General features: G+C 43.6%; 1 protein-coding gene across 2 annotated transcripts in view; it reads right to left on the bottom strand.

The window, feature by feature from the left end:
- The window catches only part of LYN (LYN proto-oncogene, Src family tyrosine kinase), a 110,478-nt gene extending 98,536 nt beyond the window's left edge, over positions 1-11,942 (bottom strand). For both annotated transcript variants that reach the window (XM_016126190.2, XM_016126188.2), the window contains exon 1: positions 11,876-11,942. The gene's annotated coding sequence lies outside the window, so the exon portion shown is untranslated. The remainder of the gene's footprint in view (positions 1-11,875) is intronic.
- Positions 11,943-22,454: the final 10,512 nt, after the last annotated feature.

Consider the following 22,454-nt stretch of genomic DNA (forward strand, 5'->3'; position numbering starts at 1 on the left):
CCTGGGGACGCATCTCTACCAAATTAGGCAGGGTTTTTAAGGTTTTTATTTACTCTGTTTCCTAATGGAGACTTTTTAAAAACTGCTTTATCTCATATCTCAATAAAGTCGAATTGTCAAAAAGGTCACATACAGTATGCTTCGTGACTGCCTACTAAGGAAAGAAAATGTTTTACCTTTGCCTTTTGCTGGAACACGTTAAGAAGAATGAATTTGCATCTGATGTGTAAACCAAGGCACAGTTTCACTCCGGGGTGGTGGTGAGGCATGAGTGAATCCAACCGCAACAGCTCGGGGATACCATGAATGGGGAGGCAGGCAGGATCCTCCAAAAATTAGGAAAAAAGCTAGGGGTATGAAAGTTTAATCTGAAACAATAGCCCAAAGCGCATCTTGAGTTAGATTTCTCCAAGAACTCTCAGGGATATTACTTCACTTAATTCTTGCAACGGCTGGATGAAATACGAGACAAACACATTGTAATTACTATCTTGTGAATTAGGGAAACAAGGCCTGATGAGCATAAGGAACTTCATCTAATGCCCTAAGACTAGTCGATAACAGAGCATGGCTCAGAGCCCAATTCTTGTCTTTTTGTTGGTAACCGTGACGTCACACTGCTCCTCAGATACCCCAAGGATCAAACCATAGCCGCTTTCCTCAGGAGCTACTCTCCTGTTACGAATGCACACCCTACACTCTTCAGCAGGATCAGTAAGAAATCTAGCTAAATTGTTTTCCCATCTTTTCTTTTTTTCTTCTCTAATGAGGAATGCTCTTCTTCACTTGAAAATTACTTTGCTCAGGCCAGTCATCTTTCTCTAATCCTCCCTTCCCTCCATTCTCAGGATTCACTCCTCGTTCAAACCTTCTGTAGCATCCAGCAGCTGCCAACAGGTAAGCGATAAAAAACCCCAAGCATCAGAAACTGTGATTTAACTGGGGCTGCAGGAGTCAAACCATGGACTCCACGTTCCTTCCTAGTTATTCCTGCCCTTAATCTGAATCACAATTGTGATTTTTTCACAGGAAGATGGCACCTCGGCACTCCACAGCCTGTGTGTGCTCTTTATATTTCATATGACCTAGAAATTTATACTCCTCATTCCAGTTTTTCAAATATTTTAACTTCTTGAGTGTATGTGGAACAAGTCTGCTATTGAGAGCTAAAGGATGTGACTGCAAGTCATATGCATGCATATTCATGACCAGTGAGGATCCGAGAAATGTTTTCTGAATGATGAATAAGTGGAGCATTACTTCATGGATTAATAAATTCCACAGGTCAATCTATGGCTCTCTCTCACCCCCAACAAAAATAAATATCAAAACTACATGAGGCAGAACAAACAGTCAGTAAAAAGGCTGCTATGTTCTTTCACATGAGAAAAATGAGCCCTATTTTACTGAGGAATATCCTACCTGAATATACAAAACCAGTCAGTACTTTTAAATGTCTACGCACAGATTGGCTCTGCATCTTATAGCAGGATGTTTGATTACATGTGGTCACTGGAAACCACCCTATCTCACCCACATTTATAAATTTGCATTTATAAATGTACTTAGCTATGCAGAGATGAGTAGAAAAACAAGCTATATATGGCTAGTACCATCCAATTTTATTAACTAATGGTTGAATGAAAATGTATTTAAATAGGCCTCTGATCAAACTCAACTGTGAGAATTTTAGCAACTGAATAGCCAGGGTGTAAAACAGGACAAGGACCTGTTCTTTGACTGCATTGCAGCAATTCAACTCACAGGGAAATGCCTGTGCCGGCTAAATCCACAGCTTGAAGATTTGTTTATCTGCCAAACCAAATGGCTTTGTACTGCTTTTCGATCTCACACTTTAATGTTATAAAGCCAACATTGGAAACTAAAGTAAAACTGGAAGCAGAATGGCAGCAGCCTTTGGGAAGAGAGGATGTTGTTTGGGGGTGCTCAGGGAGACAGTGGGTAGGAGCACCACTCCGCGTTTTGATCTGGGGGTAGTTACATGAGGGTTTGTTTTGAGCTACATTTGTCTGTTTTCTGTACTTTGCTATATATATGTTATACTTAAAAGAAAAAAAGCACTCCAGCATTGGGAAAACCTTTTAAAAACTCCTCTTCCAGTCTATTGAGAAGAACTTCATTGGAAATACTCTTTCCTAGTTTGTAATTTGGAATCAGTGAGTACATGGCTACAAATAACAGAATTATCAAGTCAGAAAGCATGGTTAGAAGTTTGTAAGCACAGGCTGAGGGAATCCCTTGCAGGACCTTTTAGATGAAAGAGGACTAGATAGTAATAATAACCATGACTACCTCTGGCCATGGCCTCACACATGCTGGCTCTGAATCCACTGTATCCTGGAGTCCTCACGACTCCAGGGTTTAAATATGAGGTCCACGAGGCACCTTGTTCCATTGCTAGGAAAGGACACACCTAGAATTTGAACATGAATGTGATTAAGTTCATTTCCTGTGTTCTAACTGTCCCTTCACTCATTGCCCTCTTTCTTGCTGGAAAAAAACTGGTTTCTGTGCACTGATTCAGGTGCCCAGGGATCCCGTGGGTGAGGTTACTGTCCCATCTACAACCACAGCAAATTAGTTTGTCAGCCTTCTGATCTGTGGACAGCCCAGAGAGAGTAGAGTACAATAAATTCTTCTTAACAATATTTATGTTTGGCCCACAAGCACCCGCCGCAACACCTAACACATAATAATAAATATACATTTAAAAAAATAAATTATGATTACAGAAGCCCAATTTCAGCATTAATGCCACACTAGTCTGTGCGACTAGAAGAAACAAAGTGGACGACCACATCCCACGTGTAATCAGGATCATTCAGTATTTTCCTCCTAATTTCCTGGTTCTCACTTGAGGTCATTTCTTTATCCTTCACTTATCTCTCACTTTCTTCTTTCCTCCCTCCATCACGGCTTTTCTGTTTATATCTTAGGACCATCTGTGGAATATTACTTTGCTTTGCTGATTACTGTCCAAACCAAAGTATACCCATTCATGAAGCAAACACTGGCAAGAATAGGAGCCCTTGACCAGTCACTTCAGGGGAGACTATGGATCCTGAAATAATCCGTGTTCTGTTAGGAAAAGAGGTGAAATAATAGTGCTGAGTGGGCAAGCGGTCAATAGCATCCCTATGCGCCCTGTTCCTACAGCCCACAGTGATGAATAGTTATCCAGCCAATCCAACAGTGGCTGGCTTCAAATGTGTGAAAACTGCCATAGGGCAGAACTAGAATCCAGAGACAGAAACTCTGGAAATAAAATATTGTAGCATGAGAGAAAAAGCTTTCCAACAGCCATAGCTGTCCAAAAATGAAATGGGCCACTTTGGGCAGCAGGAATCTCCCCGTCACAGTGCTTCTCATAATGTGTGTGATTTCCATCACCTGCATTTGAATCACCTGGGGTAAATACTAACATTCGAGACTCAGTATTCAAGAGACTACATTTTAAGGGCTATGTGTAAGGCATGCCATCAAAATCTCCTCCTTCTATAAGATTCTATGATTCTAATGTTGAATACCAAGGTAGAGAGATGATGTCAAGAGCCCAGCAGGTGACACTTAATACCAGAGGTGACAATTCATTTGTTAAAATAGATTGTATACTACTAACTTAGTCGAAGACTTACGACTATAACAACAATGTAAAATTTGAGAGTCATTCACCAAAGCAGTTGAAATTTTTTCTACTAGACTCTTAAAAGATTATCTACTTAGAAAGAAATTCAAGGAAAATCACAATTAAATCCTCATTTAGTGGTTGTCTTAATCCATTTAAAACTTTGAAAATAACAAAACCATAAAGTAAAAGAGCTGCGGGCAGTTATGAAATTTAACTTGGTAATATTTCTTTCTTATATGCATTTGGCATCCATTAAATTTGAAACAATTCAAAAGGTCAATGTGGTCCAATGAGACCAAAACCAGCTCTTATGGTGCCTATTTGATTATACTGATGACCATAAAGTTGGAATTGAAAATATAGTTAAAGCCAGGGATTGTGTCCATTACTACTTTTGCCTGTCACTCTCCATATTACAAAGCTTCTTATTATTTGGGGATGCAGTCCATCCCTGTAGCCCAGGCCAGGGGGCCCTTTACCTTTCTGGGGACACCTCACCTTTCTGGAGTCCCCAGACTCTTTCACACCTTTGCATTTCCCCTTAAGGCCTCCAGCTGGTGAATTCCTTCTCCCCCTACCAGCCCCTGCTCCAGCATTTTGTCCTATCACCTACAGCCCTTCCTTCTGCTCTGTACTCTGCAGCACAGCACTGATCACACTCTGTGAAAATGTCTCCATGCCCCACTATTCCGGGCATCGTTGAATGCAGAGAGCATCCTGCTGACCTCTGTAGCTTCTGGCAATTCCTGGTACCTTGTAAGCAGCTCAGAGCATCCTGCTGACCTCTGTAGCTTCTGGCAATTCCTGGTACCTTGTAAGCAGCTCAGAAGTTCAACAGACCAGACACCTGAGCCTCTGGCAAACACCATGCTAGGTTGGATGATTTATGACTGAGTCACTCACTAGACTCTGAACTTCTCCCGGACTGTGACAGTATATAAACTTCTTACTCAGTCCAACTGTCCCTTGAACAATGCAGGGGTTAGTGCAGTTGAAAATCTACATATAACTTTTGACTCCCGCAAAACTTAACCAGTCACCCCTAGGTATCTGTGGAGGGCTGGTTCCAGGACCTCCGGCAGATGACACTCAAGTCCTTCAAGTAAAATGACACAGAACAATGCACACAGGCGGCCCTCCCCACCCTTGGATCCATAACATCATGACTCTGAGAGTGGACCCATGCAATTCAAACTGCCATCGCTCAGGGGTCAACTGAATTTGGTGATGGAAAGAATGAACAGAGCTCCTCCCCTCTAAGAGAGAAAAGCCAACGTCTAATAGGAAAACAGCTCCCTTTTATTATGTGCCTTCCGGGTTCCAGAAATGATATTAGGAGATTACATATTAGCTCTGTTATCACCACCACAAACCCGAGCAGTGGGTATTATTACTACCACTTCATAAAAGAGGAAATGGTAGGAATAAGTAACTTGCCTTAAGTCGCAAGTGCTGGAGCCCGGATGCGGACTGGGAAGCCCACTTACTTTCCACCATATTATATGCTCTCCCCTCAGGTTTAAAATTAAGAATCAGCACAAATTATTAACTTATCCATATCATTAGTCACTTACCAATTTTATTCATAGTATTGACTATTTATTGTTATTAATTATTGATAATAGACATTAACTACAGTAGATATTCAACATGCTAAATTTGATGATGCAAGGCTGTTACTTGAGTAATTGGTAAATTATACCATTTTGATCAAATATTGCCATTCCTAATTATGGTGATGCTTTTAATAAACTAATCTATCTCGAAAACACAATCCCAACACCAAGCTGCAGCTTTACAACATAGGCGCCTTTTAAGTCAGGGAGGAAACACTGCTAAACCCCACGGAGACCTGGCCCTCCCCTCCAAAGTGCTATTTCTTCAATAGTGTCATCATCACAAAGATCCAGATACGAGTCTGGGCAAGATCATCACTATGTAGGGCAGTTATCAAGTACCTCCTCGCTAGTGACTGCAAGGTCAAACTTTCTGATGTCATGTAAAACAGCAATAAATGTTACTTTCTAGCCCAAATTTAATCTCTGTGGAAGTCCGCGAGTGCGTCAGTTAATCATCCACCTATTCGAAGCAGGACATGCGTGTTCAAAGTCTTTTCATTATTTGGAAACATCATAAATACCTGAAGATGAAAGAGGCTAGGCAAGAGGTTGATTATGATAGAAAAAAATCGGCTTCCTACTAAAAGGCTCCAAGGATTCCCCTTCATTTACACGATAAAGTCCAACATCTAGTTCTGTACGCGGGTCCTCCACGCCTTGAACGGGGGGAGCTGCACGCCATCTGACGACCGCGACCGCGCCGACGGACTTCTACAGCTTCGAACGATCCCTGCGCCAACTTGATCTGTTCCGTTCCAGTGAAGGTCCCTCCTTGGTTCACTGGATCCTGTCCGCCCCCTTCCAAATTTCCAACAATGTCCGCAGGTTTGTGCCTCAGCTCTGACTCTGCCTGACTCGCAGTAGATCCTCAAGAAAGTTGTGCTAGACTCAATACTAAATATAACTAAATACCAGAAGTGAATCCTTCTCCTTCCCTCTGCAGTCACACTGGCTCCCTTGTCACTGTTCATTTTACTGCTGTTTTAAGGTCATCTAAGTGATGTTCGTTCTTAAAAAGATGTATGAAAGAAAAAAAAAAGCACCCATCCTTCTGAAATAATCACTATTAAAACTTCAGTGCAAAAATTATTAATATGAATAGCCTACAGATTATGTGTCCTACATGTGAGTATTTTATTTCAGAAGTGATATCATATATTACCTATCAGTTTGTGTTTGGCTTCTTAAAAACGTCTTTCATATTCGTAAGTACAATTTGTGACTTTTAAAAATATCTACAAGGTATTCCACTGTATGGTTGTATCCTAATTTGTATTCATTTAATAACCGCCCCCCCCCCCTTGGACTGGAGCTTGTAGAATTGCTGGGCCTATCTCCGTGCGTTTTAAACTCTGATAGATGTCTGCCAGTCTCAAATGGTCTGCTCTGAACCCTACTCCCCAACAACCCAGAAGGAGTGGCTCTTTCACCCTTTTTTTTTTTTTTTTTTGGCATAAAGAAAGCCGTGCATTCAGGCACAAGGTCATATGTTTCTTGACATAGGCCATGCTCAAAGAAGTTTAAAAGCCACTACTCTATCCCTAAAATTTAACCAGAGGTTATACCTTAAATACTTTTAAAAATGGCACTGAACCATTGTAGTTAGGATTAAGAAAGTATTATGTTGCCTAAACATTAATAGATTTCAAAACATCTACTTAGAGTTTCGTAATGGTTTCCATGATGGAGAATTTCAAAATATACATCCTTCTATTGCTGAAAACTCAACCATGGCTGCTGAGAAGGCTCTATGCTGATGATTAGATTCATCCTTTTTTCTATCTTCCTCCCGCTCCAACCCTTTCTCAAAGGCAAACCGAAAATGAACAGAGCAGAAGGCAGTAGAAAGAACTCTGAGGAAAAAGCAATGTTGGGTAGTAAGAAAGGTGGGGCTCCAGGCAAATGACCAGGCCTACGGGGCCTTCGGCCTTCGAAGCAGGAGGAAGTATCACTTCCTCGCCAGCTCGCCACCCGCCCCCCCTTCAGGGCCTCCCGCTACAGTTCTGCTCTCCGTGACACAGCTTCCCCGTGGAAAGCAGAAGTGGTCCTCCCTCTCCCTACGTCTCTCTGACACAAGCTTCTCCATTCCACTTGCCCCCGTGGGAGTTAACATTTACAGGAAGAGTGCAGGCACCCAGAAGGCCCAGACACCGAGAAGATATCATCATCACGGGTGCCAAAAAGTAGACCCAGAAAAGTCATTAGCTTCCAACCAGATATTGTACGAACAGACAGAGGATGGAAAATTGGGAAGGAGCTTTCTCTCAGCATGGATTAGTGTCAATAAAGTATAGTGAGAAGGATTTTAGATGCTCACAGGAAGGTGGGAATGCTGGCAGGCCCAGTAACATTTGATTTTGTCTGAAGTATGAACTATAAAAAGGAAATGAGACAAACTAGAAGACCCTCTGGGCTACACGAATGAAGCCTTCTTCCCAGGGTTCTACAGCTCAAAAGATCAGAGTCTAGAGCTTTAAAAAACACCCCCTCAAATGGATTTTGTAAATGTTCTCCTTTTTGTAATTTTATGGAACACTATTTATACATCCTCAGCATTATGAAAACCAAACAGTGTTACAATGAGACTAACCAAAAAAATCTCTTCCCTTATATGGTCAACTCCTATCATGTCAATTTGTGGTTTGAAGGCTTTCAGATGTTGGGGAAAGAGTCGAAGAGGGAATCTAGAGAAGGGAGATTGGAAATAAGCTGAAGGTTGTAAAACACAATTAAATACTCAACACTTTGAAAGAGATCTATACAAATGAAAACTATAATGTGATTGTAAATATAACTTTCAAGAAATTGCCTTGTGGCAAATAAGGAACGTGGAGAGCTTATTCAGTACTAAAGGAAAGTGAAATACAGGGTAAGACTGAAGAAAAAGTCCGAGGATGTGGAACGAAGGCCATTACAGGCCCCTGCGACATCTCAGCACAGATGAACCTTTTTAAAACATCATCCCAAGCAATTATTTAAACTTGCTAATCTAAATTATAAGTGAGCACTTTAAGCCAAAGATATCTAGAAGAAGGTCCCAGTCTTTCAAATGGACTGTTCCAAAAATTCTAATTCTTCAACTGGCAGATTTCCATACTATTTTCTACACTCGGGCTTCTCCCCTAAATGGAAAGTTACTCAAAATAAAGTTTAGAAATGATGATGGAGTGATCTCAACATTTCACAGTTTAAGTATCGGGAAACTAGACAGCTGTAAGAAATCTTTTACTATTTCTAACTGAAGAAAAGAAAAAAAACAGAACCAACTTCCTCTTCTATGTCCTCCTCTTCATTACTAATCTTAAAAGATGGAGGCAATGTCTAGTGCAGGTGCTCATGGCAGATGCTCAGTAAATGGGGTGCATATTTTAATGTGCATCCTATGGACCCTGTCTCCTTAGTTTCTATTTTCACCTTGGCCAATGCTGTCACTGATATAACAACTACATAAGGAGGCTCACTGAGTTCATGGGTAAACACTTTTAGCAGAGACTGGAGGAAATCCCTTTGCAAAGTATTAAGTGAACACTTCTGTATTAACCAATAAGCATCTGATAGCCCCCAAGGCAGTCGGCAGAGCTGCTCTGACAGCAGCCTGTACATGTGTCAGTTATCAGAGATCCCTCCTCCCCAAGGAGGAAGCAGTAAAGAAAGGTGAAGAAGCTCATCTCCCCAGTACAGTGCCCTAGTTGATGGTGCATCTACTCATTTCTCCTGAGTAGTTAGTCACTTAGTTCAGACAATTATCAAGTGATAGAAGAAAATTGCCTTGTGATTCTGTTTTAAAAATGTGTATTAAATGATAAATTAATTTCTTTGCTTTTAAGTAATTGAGTCCCTACTACAGGTCCAAAGGCTGAAAAGTGGGAGAAATTATAAAGTTGGAGCCAGAAAAATATACCTACTCCACCCAACAGTGCCACTTAACCAGGTCTGTGACCTTGGACATGCTACCAAACCTCTTTTTCTGTATCTGTCCCTGCCTACCCTGGGGAGTCATGAGAGTTTCAAACGAAATCAGAATTTAGGAAGGCTTCTGAGCCCTGGCTAAGGAAAAGGTATTAGCACCATCATTGCCAAGAAGTGCCCAGAAGATGCCTGCTGTGTCCCATTGATCAATGTCCCCACTGATGATTGTGGTGACTCTTTAAGGTTAATACTATCTATGCCTGAAGACACAGGTTATTGAGATCAGCAGTGTGAGTGAGCTGTAACAATGTTCCATGTTATAGATGTGTACACACGGTGCTCTTATTATACAGATTTAAAATTAGTATGGGCTTGTTTATGGATAGTACAGTTTATGGACAGCATAGTGTTAAATCACAACTCTATATATTCATTTGAACAATTGGCATCTCAGATGTTTTTGGCGATTTATTTTTGAATACAAATATAATGGAGCTAAAAGGCTTTGAAAATCATTGATCTGCAAAATTGCTGGACTAAAAGAATGTAGAGAGGACATCACAAATTCTCCACATACCTCTGCTTCACCTATGACTAAGATAAAGTGGGTCTTTTGGATAGGGCAAACTACTTTTGCAGGCTACATCTTATACTCCAAATCAAGCCCCCTCTCCGGGTAATACAGCAGAGTAACCAGTTCTGAGTGGAGCTTCCCACTTAGGGCACTACCTCTGGGATAACTTAACAGTCCAAGAAGTCCCTCGCATCCCCATTTCAGAAATCAGGACAGAAGGGCTAGTAGCTTCAAATGCCTTAGGAACCAGCCATGTTTCTTTTGCTTTGCACAGGGACAGACTTCCATTCCTACTTCCAAGTAATCTCAACTATGTGACAGGTACAAGGCTAGTGTTCTGAACAAGACAGACGCAACTGTTGTCATGGAGCTTTCATTGTAGCAGTGAACACAGACTGCACACAATGCAGACAAGTCATAATATAACTCAGGTTACTGCTCTGCAGGAAATGTTAGCAAGTAACATATCCCAAATCACAGCTCTGGTAAATGGTGGAAGAGACCCAAACTCAGGTTTCTGGACTCTCATGTTCTTTTCCCTTACACTGGAGCCCTCTGCCCTTCACTCTGCATCCAAAGAGGCCCTGTCACGGAAAGTCTCTTGTGATCAAATTAAATTTCTTCAAGCCTCATGACGTTCACCTCTACCTTCAACTGAAAACTAGGAACTACCTGAATCTCATCCTTTGCCAGAAGAGCTGACCTTTCAGGAAGGACTTAGAGCACTTAGGAAGCCATTGTACTCTTTCCTTGCCTCCCCTCCTGAACCCTACTGCCAAACAGCCGTACTGGCTAGTTCTTAGTGCGAGCCAGACTGCTGGGCCCTGCTGTGGGAGAGCAAAACTCTGGTTTACTGTATTAAGCAGATATACTAGTAAGGCCAGGTGGCTAAATGGGACAGGTAGTCTTAGGTTTAAAATTATCAAACTGCAAAGGACCAAGGAGCCTCATTTTTTATGGACAGAATTATTTTCAATAAATAATATACAGTACCATTCACGGAATATCTAGGATGTGCTCGGGACTTTACATGCAATAAATAGCTCAGGAGGTAGATAGGTTCTCCCAAAGATGAGGAAGCTCAAATAGGGAATGTCCATCCTGGCTCAAGTTCACACTCAGGAAAGAAGTTGCAAACCCCCCGCCGCCCTCCCCCACCCCGCCCATCCTTTCCCAGCCCCCCCCCCCACCCGTTCAACTCAAGGTTTCTGAGATGGCAAAGAAAGCAAAGTGGGGTTGGGATTACACACACACACGCACACACGAATTGACGACATGACCACAGGACCACGTCGGCTGGTAGAAAGCACATTACAAATGCACAGCATCCAGAACACACCACAGTTGACCAAGATAACGCAGGACAGTGGGAACTGACGCTTACGCCCTCCCCCAAGGCAACCCCTGAATTCTTAAAATAACTCTCGCTTCCTCTCGGCTGGCGGAGGCACGGGACTGCTGCTCTGCCGGCCAAGAGGCGCCGGGCTCAGCAGGAAAGTGCGCGCCAGCCCCCGCCGCACCCCCTCGACGTCACGCTGCTGCCCCTGCTCCCAAAGAGGGCAGCTGCCCGCGAGTCTGGGAGAGGGCCCGGGCCGAGCCCCACACCTCCCTTCCGGGGGCCCAGGGCCCGGCAAGAGCCCAGATTGTGTAACCCGAGGAGTCCCCGCCAGGGTCCCGGCCAGGAGCCCCGCGGCGCCCGCTCCGCGTGGAGGGGGGCTTCCCCGCACCGGCCGGGGCTGAGAGAGCATCCGGCCCTCGGGTCCGCGCCCCAGGACTCCGCGGTGCTTCCCCGCCCCCCGCGCCCTCCCCTCCCACCACGCCCCTGCGCAGCTCCGGGGAGGAGACACCTGCAGAGCTGCACACCCCCGCGTCCTCGCCCCTCGGGGCCCGGTCACCTAAGGCCGAAGACATCTGGGTGCCCTCACCGCCGGGCCGGGCGCCGGGGCAGCCGGGAGGCGGTGCGCGCCCCCTGCTCGCGCGGTGCGCGCCGACCCCGGCCCCCCGCCCCCGGCCCGGGGCCTGCCCGGCGCCAGGGACTGACTGCGGCTAGCGGCACAGCCGCTGTCCCCGCCGGGTCCGCCCTGGCGCCCGCGCCCACTCCCCCGGCTCGCGCCTGGGACTCACCAGCTCGCGGTGAAAGTTGCGGGGCGGCGGGGGCGGCGGCGGCGGCGGCGCTCCACGGTGACTTGAGTTCGGAGCGGGGGGCGCGCGACGGGGCGGCCCAGCGGGACCCGCGGAGAGGGCGGCTGCGGGCCGGGGAGCGCGGACGCGCGGCGAGGGGCTGCGGGCTGCGGGCCGGGCTGGCGCGGCCGCCCCGCCTGCCGCGGGCTGGAGGCTGCGGCGCGTCGGGCCCCGAGGCTCCGCGACCGACCGGGGGCGAGCGGCGGGCGGCCGGGCGCGGCGGGAGAGGAACTGGCTGTCGCTGAGCCTGGCCGAGAGGTCCCAGCTACTTCCTGGTGCTCGGATTTGCATACTGAGCCCGGGGGGCGGGGAAGTGACCGTTTGGCCCCTGCCCAAGGTTTGGATCTTTGTCGGCCGTCGCACGGAGCTTTGACGGCGAAGAAACCTGGCGTCCCAGGGTGCAGCTTGGGAGAGTGGAGCCGTCTCGGCCCAACATTCTCCTGTGGTGACGACAGAAGGATATTTCAGAGAGAACCTCTGGCGTCGATGAAGCATCCCGTGTCTCTTTTCCTTCTCTTCCAGCCTACTCCCCACGGTGTTAGAAAGCGGGGTGTCCCTGGCAGCAAAGGGGGCGTGCTCTGATTCCCGACGTTTGGAGTTCTTTGGAGAGAGGATGAGATGTGCTGATTTGATGCTCCGGGTCTTGGAGTTCTTAATCAGCACAGAGTAAGCCCTTTAAGGGTGTACGCGGGGTGTTCAGGATATTGTTGGGGAGCGGGGGGGGGGGGGCTCTGGAGTTAAATACATGTCACATCATCAGAACGGGACGCCTACCTCGCAGGATTACTGGGAGGATGAAATGCCTTCTGTAAAGGGCTCGCACTGTGCCTGGCACACATTAATGGTCGTTAATTTTTCCGTTCCTACTATCTCCGCGTGTTAACACTGGCACACGGCACGCGCCACCCCAGTGTTTGTTGAAAGGAGGACTGAGTATTCAAGCTCGTGTTCCATGTCGGTGAATGCCACTTACAAATCCAAGGTGCGGCTTTGGTCTCAGTCCCTGTGGATGCCCACTCGTTTTAAGCAAGATTCTGTACACTGGAATTGTAGTGTTGCCCTACACTGTAGAATTTATAAGGAAATACACAACACCCTGCAGAAGACTTGGTCTTCAGACTGATTATCTTTTGTTAACAATATTTTAATAAGCTGGCCCCACCTGAGGAGGCTTTAGCCACAGTCTGGGGTCCAGGTCAGCCACCTTGTAACAAAATCTTATACATCAGTCATTTGTTCTTGGTAAGAGAATAGAAAGGTTTGCAAACTAGTGCCCTAAATGGGAAAAAAAAAAAAAATGCAGGATGGTTTATACCTGTGATGTTCATTGGTATGCAGTGGTTGGTTTCCCACAGAAGAGGAAGGGACAAGTTGTCTCTTGGAAGGTGTTGAACCTGTGAGTGAAATCGGTCACGGATCCTGTGGAGTAATTCACTGCCTGAGGTCCCATTCTTGGACTTTTCTTCAGGATGATCTCTCAAACATATTGGCCTAAATTAAATATTTACTATTACCAGTAAGTCCCTGAGCTCCCGGCTAAAGGCATGTGGCAATAAAGAATGGGGCACAAATGTTTGGTGGTGGTTAACACATCTGGAATGTCCTATGTTTTTCGTAAAATGTTTCTGAGAAACAAAGCTACATCAAACAGAGCTGGCCTTACACTCAGCTGCACCACATCTAACTCCTCACACATAAGCATCCTAGCTAAGTTCATCACTTCATTCATCTAGAGCAACATTCATTTTTAAGTAGACTTAGGTACTTTTAACATGTCTGCCTTTGTTTCACATGTTAATTTTCTCTCAATAGTATATAGAAAAGCTCTCTTTGGAAGACATCGCTTCTAATATTTACTCTTTCCCATTGTACCTCCCTAAAGTCTTTTTAGGTGCTTTAAAATACTTCATTATTATTGATGGATTGGTTCCTTGATTGATGGACTGAGTTGTCTCAATAGTCTTCTCTGTTGAAAACTGAGTATAGAACGGAGTGATCAGAGGCAGGCTGCAAATCAACAAAGAGCCCTTGACAGGGTGAGCAGGTTTTGCAGGTGAGACGAGAGTGAGGAGGACAGAAGGAGGAAAGAATGGAAATGGCATCAACTATGTGCAGTCCATCCTCGTTTTTCTCAGATTTCACATTTGCAAATCCACCTATTCACTAAAATATATTCGTAACCCCCAAATCAGTACTCACAGCACCTCACAGCCATTCATGGACAAGAGCACAGTGGTGAAAATTCGAGTACCTTCTTTAGCGCTGGTACTAGAAACATGTGTCCTTTTTGTGATCTGTGTAGTGCCATGATTTTTGCATTTTTGTGCATTTTGTTGGTGATTTCACTGTTTCCTACCCCCGAGTGTTGTGCTAAGCACAAGAAGGCTGCGAGGTGTCTTACGGAGGAGATCTGTGTATTAGAGAAGCTTTGTGCAGGCTTGCGTTATGGTGCTGTTGGCTGTGAGTTCAGTCTTAGTGAGTCAACAATATCTGTTAAATAAGGTGTCTTTAAGCAGATGTACACATAAAACAAAGTTATCTATAAAGCTCACAGCAACCTAACCCCATCTTCGTCCTAGGAACAATGGTTCAGTATTAGCTAATTCATTGTGGTGACTTATTAGGCCGTAACTACTGCAAATAATGAGAATCAACTGTGCATAAAACCATACTATCTTTCACCCATTGGGAGGAAAATGAAATCCCTGACTTCAAGGAAATTGTGTTTCAATACAGACCTTCATCCTCACATGCCTGGCCATGAACTTGCAGCCGAATTTGGTCCCTCTCTGCACACGCTCTCTCCTTGGCCTACCCACCTCGGCATCTGACCTGCAACCCTTCCCACTACCACAGTATGGACTGTCCCTGGCTCCCCTTCCATTCTTCTGGGAGCTGCCTTCAACCTAAAGTATTTCAATCACTGTCCATATCTCATGTAATGCCACGGTGTTTCTTCATAGCACGAGTACCCTGCTTTGTGTTTCATGTCATCTTTCTTACCTAAACGACACTCATGAAACCTCATATCTGACTTCCCGTTATACCTTTGTGGAAGCAGAAGAAAGGCCTGCAAAGCCGTGCCACCCACAAACTCTTATCTTCAAGCTGCTTCACCCACACCTAATTCACCAGAATTATTTGCTTTTACCATTTACCTGTGACTTTTCAAATATTCAACATGGTTTACATAGAAGCAATGTTTTCACTCATTATTTTAAAGTTTTTATTTAATTAAATTGCCTATTTGTAGTAGCAGGCACATACTGACATAAAAACCACTGGCTTTTGGAAAAGTAAATGTTGTAGAAAGTGAGGGTTCACTTTACTGGAGGGGTGGAGCAATGTTTCATGGAGAAAAATGAGAGTTGGTTCATGCAGAGTTCATTGAGAAGAGAGTGGTTTCTGAGGCTTTCTGTCACAACTACCGTTCAGGAACTGGGCAGGTCATGGTAGTTAAAGCCTCCAGTCTATCCTCACACCAACCAGGTTTTATTTTTTATATTTGATAGATATGGAAAGGGTCTCTGGAGGGGTAGGTGATTTGCCCAAATTCACCTCGCTGAAATGGTCCCTGCTGGATTTGAACCCCTTTCTGTCCATCTGACTGACAGCAAAACCTGAGCTCGTACCCTGAGTTTGTGATGCCTTCTACAAAGTTGGGGCTTCTCAGCCTGACATACCACAGAAACAGGTTGGTGCGCCTGAAAGCAAACAGGGGTACATGCAGGCCACGTTCTTCTCAATTCTTCTACATTATAAAGGAACAGCCAAGCCACCTGAACAAGAAATGGTTAAAGCTGAGGCAAATAATGGTAATAACATCAATAACATAATTAGAACTGAAATCTTATCAAATTTACAACAAAGCTAATTTGTCACTCAGTGATATACAAGATTGTGCCACTTGATAGTTAGACCAAAATGTTAAACTATTCATTAAAAAAAAAAAAATTGTCTCATAGTCACATTGGGGGATTCTGAGGTCTACTGGAGTGTCCAAAAGGTCAGAGGAAGAATTGCTTATGACTTTGTTTCTGTTTTCTCCCTGAGGGAGGCGGCCCCGGTGCCCAATCTCCCTCCTTGCCTACTTTCTGCTCTCCTACTTTTCAATGAGGACACCCAGCCCCTCTAACTGAGCTGGTCGCAGGACCCGAGTACCTGCCCTGCCCTGGTTCTAATTCTTGAGATACCAAATCTATTTTCTAGCTGCTTTTGTGGTATTTAGGACTTCATGTATTTAGCTTTCAGACTAATATAATTTCAGGTTTAGAGAAAAGTTCCAAAAATAGCAGAAAAAACCACCAGGTATCCCTCAGCCAGCTTCTCCCACTGTTAACATTTGACCACATTTGTGTTCTATCTAAGCCTTGTCTGAGAGTAAGTTCCAGATATGATGTCCCTTTACCCCTAAATACTTCAGTGTGTATTTTCTAAAAACAGAAACTTTCTCTTATCTGGAAACTAACATTAATCAACACTTAATTAACCTACAGAACATATTCAAATGTTTGCAATTATCCCAAATATATACTTTATAACAAAAGAAAGTCCCAGGTCATGCTTTGCATTTCATTTTTCTGTGTCCTGGGTCTCTCTTTAATTTAGAAGTTACCCAGTCTTCTTTGTGCTTCACAGTGCTGACTTTTGTTTGTTTTTAAGTACACACCAGTGACTGTAGAATTCTCTAAATTGGGGTTTATGTGATATCTCCTCATAATTAGATTCAGACTATGCATTTTTGGCAAGAGTGTCACTAAAGTGAAATGGTTAAGACTGTGGCAGTTTGGATAAAGGCAGAGGGGTAAGAGGTTGTGTGATACCCAGGATGTCGTGAAGAGAGGTGAGCTTTGGGGGAAGGAAGTCAGTGCACCCTGGAAGCAGGAGCTGGAGCCTGAGGGAGGTGCTGGGTCGGAAAGGGCTGCAGAAGGAGACGTCCCCCTTCTTCCCACCCCTGGCACACCTGCCCTGTTGCTCTGGGAGTGGACAGGTGCCTCCTGCAGACATTGGCCTTGAAAGCTGTTCATATAACTTAATTCATTCTGGAAGATGCTGCTCCACTAGTCACATCCAGGGGTGAACAGAGTCCATCCACCCCAGTCTCAGAAGCTGGACCTGCGTCCTGCTCAGGTGAGCGGAGCCATGGGTGCAGATGCAGTGCTTTGTCTTCTCTTACACTCTCCTTCTCCTCAACTTCTAGAAAGCAAAGGCCACCTGAAGTGGTTATGTACCGTGAGAACGTGAGTTCCGGGAGTCTGGGAGGAGGGCTGGCCCGGTGGACTAGGTTCTGGTCTCAAAGCTGTGGGCAGAGGTCTCTGGCCAGGCTCGCCTGCTTCTTAGGGCCTGAGCAGAGGTTCTCCCCCTTCTTAGAGACAGCGCTGTCCCCCTTCCGTCCCTTCTCCCTCCATCTCTTCTCTACCACTCACACCGGGGACTCAGGCTCATTTCTACTCTCACCATGGGTGCCTCCATCTCCAAGGTTAGGAGAGTCACATATACATCTGCGTGTGTGTAGGTAAAGTGGTAAGATTGAAAAATCAAACCTCTGTTCAGCCAGAGGGGTGGTTATAGATGCCAGGGAATGAATAAGTAAAAAAGGAAAATCATAAAAACCTTTTCAAACTATGGAAAAATGTTAGGAACTCTTACAAATGTTGTTTATGCACAAATGTATCTAAATGTGTATCAAATACTAATAGCTATTATATGGAAAAAGCATTACGGTCAAATTGGTTTGGCAACTCAGGCGCTGTGTAATACAGCGGTGTGGCCGTGGGTGTCCGAGAAGGTATTGAAGTATGTGTGTGTCCAAACTCATGGGCCCAGGTGATAAGTGCGCAGATAGATGCACTTAGCATCTGCTGTCCAAGAGAAAACACCGCTACCCATGTGAGGGAGCCCCCTGCTGCTGCGTGGTGCCAGCCAGCATCGTGTCTGAGGCCCCTGGCACTGTGCTGCTGCCTTGGCCACTGTCACAGACATGACAGCAAAACAGTTAAAATTGTGAACGTGAAAGTGATGCATTGCTTTCCCAGCGTGAAAATAAACCCAGCCTTTCCCCCAGAGCTTTATGTCATTCTACGTGGACAAAATTGTCCATCATAACCTTTTACAGTGAACTGTCAGGGGCCTTGTCTGTCATCTCTTGTTTATCTATTGACTCTTTCTGTTAGCCCATGTCTCTCCATTCACCGAGTACCTCCTGTGGGCCAGAAGCAAGAGGGCGTGCTGAATTCAGTTCCAGAAAGCACTTTGGTAACAGCTGGGGGGTGTGAAAACACAGCCAGATGAGGTTTTTTATGTGAAGTTGATAATGATTTTATGTTCTGGTAACATTCTTTGTCTGAATTGACCAATGTTGGATGATTTTTACGTATGTATGTCTATATTTAGTTTGGTGACCATCTTGGATGTTGTTTTCAGTTTATACTGCCTTCGAATGAATTTTGTCTCACATGCTACTTCTATTTTTTGCCCTAGAAGGAGGTATCAACGGAATCCCTCCATTTCTCTGTAGAGCCAGCCCGATATGTATGTACCTCTTCTTGTGCATACATGCCACTGTTGCTGTGAGATGAGGAGTATTTCATAGGAATCTGTAGGTTCCAGTTATATATGAAGAGGTGTCAGTGTGTTTTAATATGAACCTCATTTCCTTGTCTTCACAGAGCATGTCAGACCCACAAGCCGGTGATGTATTGTGCCCAGCCAAAGCATTAGAGGAGACCTCAACGGCTTCACCGTAGTCATTTTTTACTCCGCTTCTGCCTCCAGAAAAGTCCAGAAAATGCAGAGTATTCTCACAGGTCACTCAGTAAAATCTCAACCATACTTTAAAGGTAGAGTTCATCCGGGGTAGGTTTATGGTTTTCTCTGATTCTGGGTGTGTCTTTCTGTTGATCTAAATAGTTTATGTGTGTCCGTTCCTTAGAAGTCCTGTTTATTTTGATTAGTTATTGTTAAGCTCTGAGCATATTGCTATTCTAAAAATACAACTGTCCTGTGACATATAATATTTGGTTTATACTTAAGGATTCCTCAGATCTGACTGTAGGTAGGATTCAAAATTACAAGAGGAAAAAGTCATGTTAATAAAATTACAATTTAAGACTGTGTATGTTTATTTACCTTACTAGCCAGCAGGAGAGTTTTGACTGAACTGATAAGATTTTGAACCTGAATTGCTCATTTACGTGACTCAAGGAGGCTCTTCTGTGGTTACCGGGTTAACTGTACTCAGTTTGACATCTAGCTCACCAAGCATTGCGAAGGCAGTGAAGACACTCACTTTTCCTAAGCTATGTGTAAAGTGGTGATGGGATGTGGCGGAGGAAGACATGGAAGGAAGAACAAAAGCTCAACTGACAGTCTGAGTACACAGGGTACTGAGGATATTTTTATGCCACTTAAGGCACAGTGACAGATAACTTTATGTCTGTTTCACATGCCCCCTTTCCTTTTATCTTCACATGGCCAATTCTTAACCATCCTTCAAGGACTAGTTCAACTTCCACCTCATCAAGGAAGCCTTTTTAGATACATTACACCTCTTGCTCCCTTGAAAGCCTATGGAAAGTTACCTCTAGTTCCTGTTGAAACTCATCATACATACCTTTATTCTAATATTGTTATTTATCTACATGGAGCTCCTACACCAGATGGCAAACTCCTGAAGAAGGATCCACCTGTTCCTTTTGTTTTGTTTTTGTTTGTTGTTCTTACTCTAAGCACTAAGCACAGTGCACATAAGCAGCAAGCAGGGAGTGGGCAAATTGAGTCTGCCAAACGAAGAGTTAGCGTGGTACAAGAGGCTATTGCTGCTGTGTTGGAACCAGAGAAGCAATGCTTTGCTTTGCTTCATGGGGCGGACCCGTTAGTCATTGTGGCTTGAATTGTGGCCTCTCAAAATACACTGACGTCCTAATCTTCAGTATCTGTGAATGGGACCCTGTTTAGAAACAAATCCAGTTAAGAGAGGTCATGTAGGGGAGTTCCCTGTTCAATATGACCTTGTCCTTATAAAAAATAAAAATTTGAACACAGATAGACTTGCACACAGGGAGAATGCCGTATAAAAATGAAGGCAGAGATCAGAGTAATAACATGTACAAGCCCGAAATGCCACATATTTCAGTACATTGTTATAGCAGCCTTGGGGCGGGGGTGGGGATATATATATATATAAAATCTCCACATGGTAACTATATTCTATATTCTACCTCTTAGTGACTCTGGTCTTTGTATTTTTTGGAAGGTGTTTAGAGTCACACAAATAGGTTTTCTTTAAGCAGTCGGAATGCTTGAGCTGGAAAGAAATAAGGAGTGAGATAGTACTTGTGATAATATTATAATAAAAGAAATATAATACTATTTTAAAAGTTTTTTTCAGAATACATTGTTTTATTCCATCTTACAAGAAGTCTTCGAGGTAGAGAGGGTAGGTGTGACTTCCACTCCCACTTTTCAACAGTGGGAAAGGTAACTAACATTTATCAAGTGCTAGGCATTGTTCAAGGTACATTATATAATTTACGTCATTTAGCCCAAAAGCCACACTGGCGTCGCAGCTACAACCTTCATTCTACGAATGATGAAAGTGTGATAAAGAGAAATTAAAAGACTTGCTTAAGGTCACATAACTAGTGAATGGGGAGCTAGGATTCAACTCAAGTCTGCTGAGGCAGAACCAGGATGCATCCCATTGGTCTCCCTGCCATTGTTTAATGATGACCCACCTCATCTGTGCATCCTCTGCTTCAAATGCAGATGGCATGTGTCCACATCCCAGATCGGTATTCCACTGGCAGTCAAGGAGGACCCAGAGCTTCTTTAGGTTGAGGACAGTGTCTTAGTCACCTTTATATTTTTGTGCCTAGCACAGTGGCACAAAAAAATTATTTTGTCTGTGTATTAAAAATTAATCTTATAACAAAATAATTTTATGTTTTTATGTATAAAAAAAGGCCTAAGTTTTCTGGGATGTCAGCTGGCAATAAAAATGGACTTTCTCTGATAGAATGAACTCTATATAGGAATTATAAGATCTCAAGTTCAGTCCCAGCTCCACTACTAACTAGCTATGAAACCTTGGTTTCCTCATTTTTTAAACTCAAAACTTGATCATCATAGCATCTACAGCAACTTCCAAGTTTCAGATGCAATGCTTCTGACATTAAGGCTTACTCTGAAGACTTTCATTACCAGTTAGGGTGTTTTATCTCAGAAAATAATTCACTGTGACCCGGAGCAGTTAATTGAGCAGTATATGACAACAATTTGCTTAGGACAATCAGAAGCAGCTTTTCGTTTCAATAAGGAAAATTATTTGAGGGGCATTTGCATACAAAAGAATTGGTAAGAAGATTATTAGTATAAAGGAGCTTAAACCTTCACCAACTATTATGGACTTTTATAAACCAGCTGAACAAGATGCTTCTGTTTAATGGAAAGAAAACAAGCTTTACAGTGGTGAGAATCCAATACCAAATCTTCTAAAGTGCTTTACATGTGAACATTTTGTGATCTGAACCTGAAAGTTTAGAATACTGCTAAAGTATATGGCTGGAAAAGGCACCTTTCTGAGAGAGTACGAGTAGTCTTGATAGATAATTTGTTAATTTTTACTTATTCCTCTGGCAGTGCCTGGTTTAACCCTACAGAAAAGATTCCTCAAAGAAATAGGCTCAGAAAATGATTGAGAATTAATAAAGCTATAGTAACTTATCACTTTAGGCTAAAGACAGCTTGAGGAAAAAAAATTCAATTTTAGGACAATTTCTTAAATGCATTTGAAGAGGCCATGCTTGTATATGTGTATGTACGTATGACCTGTGTAATAATATTATGTATGACGTAAGTCTGGAAACAGGAATGAAAAACACTGCCTCCCCCCCTACTCTGTTGAAAGCAGCTGCAGGATTCAGGCTGGATTTGCCAGAGCAGCAGGTTTTAAGTCCAAGATCGTCACTGGCAGAGCCACTCTGTCGAGAAAGAGGAAAATTCAAAGATGCAATGGGCTTTCCGAAAACTGGATTCTGTTTTCCGCTTTTCCATGAATTTACACATCTTGTACACCTTGCAATGCTCTAATCAAGAAACAGTGGCCTAGCTAACAAATGATGTTGAAATGGTTAATAAACTAGCTATAGGATTAATGATAAAATGAAAGAGAAAGCTATAATTACAATTGACCCGACTTGCCAACATCACACAGCCACTATATGGCGGAAAAGAATAATTATCAAAGTCATGCATTATCTTTGTGTAAATATATTAACAACTACAACTAAATGTTTGATTAAATTCAGCTCCTTACATGTTTATCCTTTGGGTTATGCCTTGAGTTCTATTTAACTTGAGTTGTATCATAACCTCTTGGTATGATATATAATGCTTAAGAGATTTGAGAACATTTGTAAAAACCAAATACAGCTTAATTAGTTAATGTTTACTATGGGTCATTGTAATCATCATTAGCTAAAGAAACCATGCATTATGTTCTTTCAGTAAAACCCAAATAATA

Source organism: Rousettus aegyptiacus, unplaced genomic scaffold (assembly GCF_014176215.1).
Source record: "Rousettus aegyptiacus isolate mRouAeg1 unplaced genomic scaffold, mRouAeg1.p scaffold_m13_p_15, whole genome shotgun sequence".
NCBI classification, from domain to species: Eukaryota; Metazoa; Chordata; class Mammalia; order Chiroptera; family Pteropodidae; genus Rousettus; species Rousettus aegyptiacus.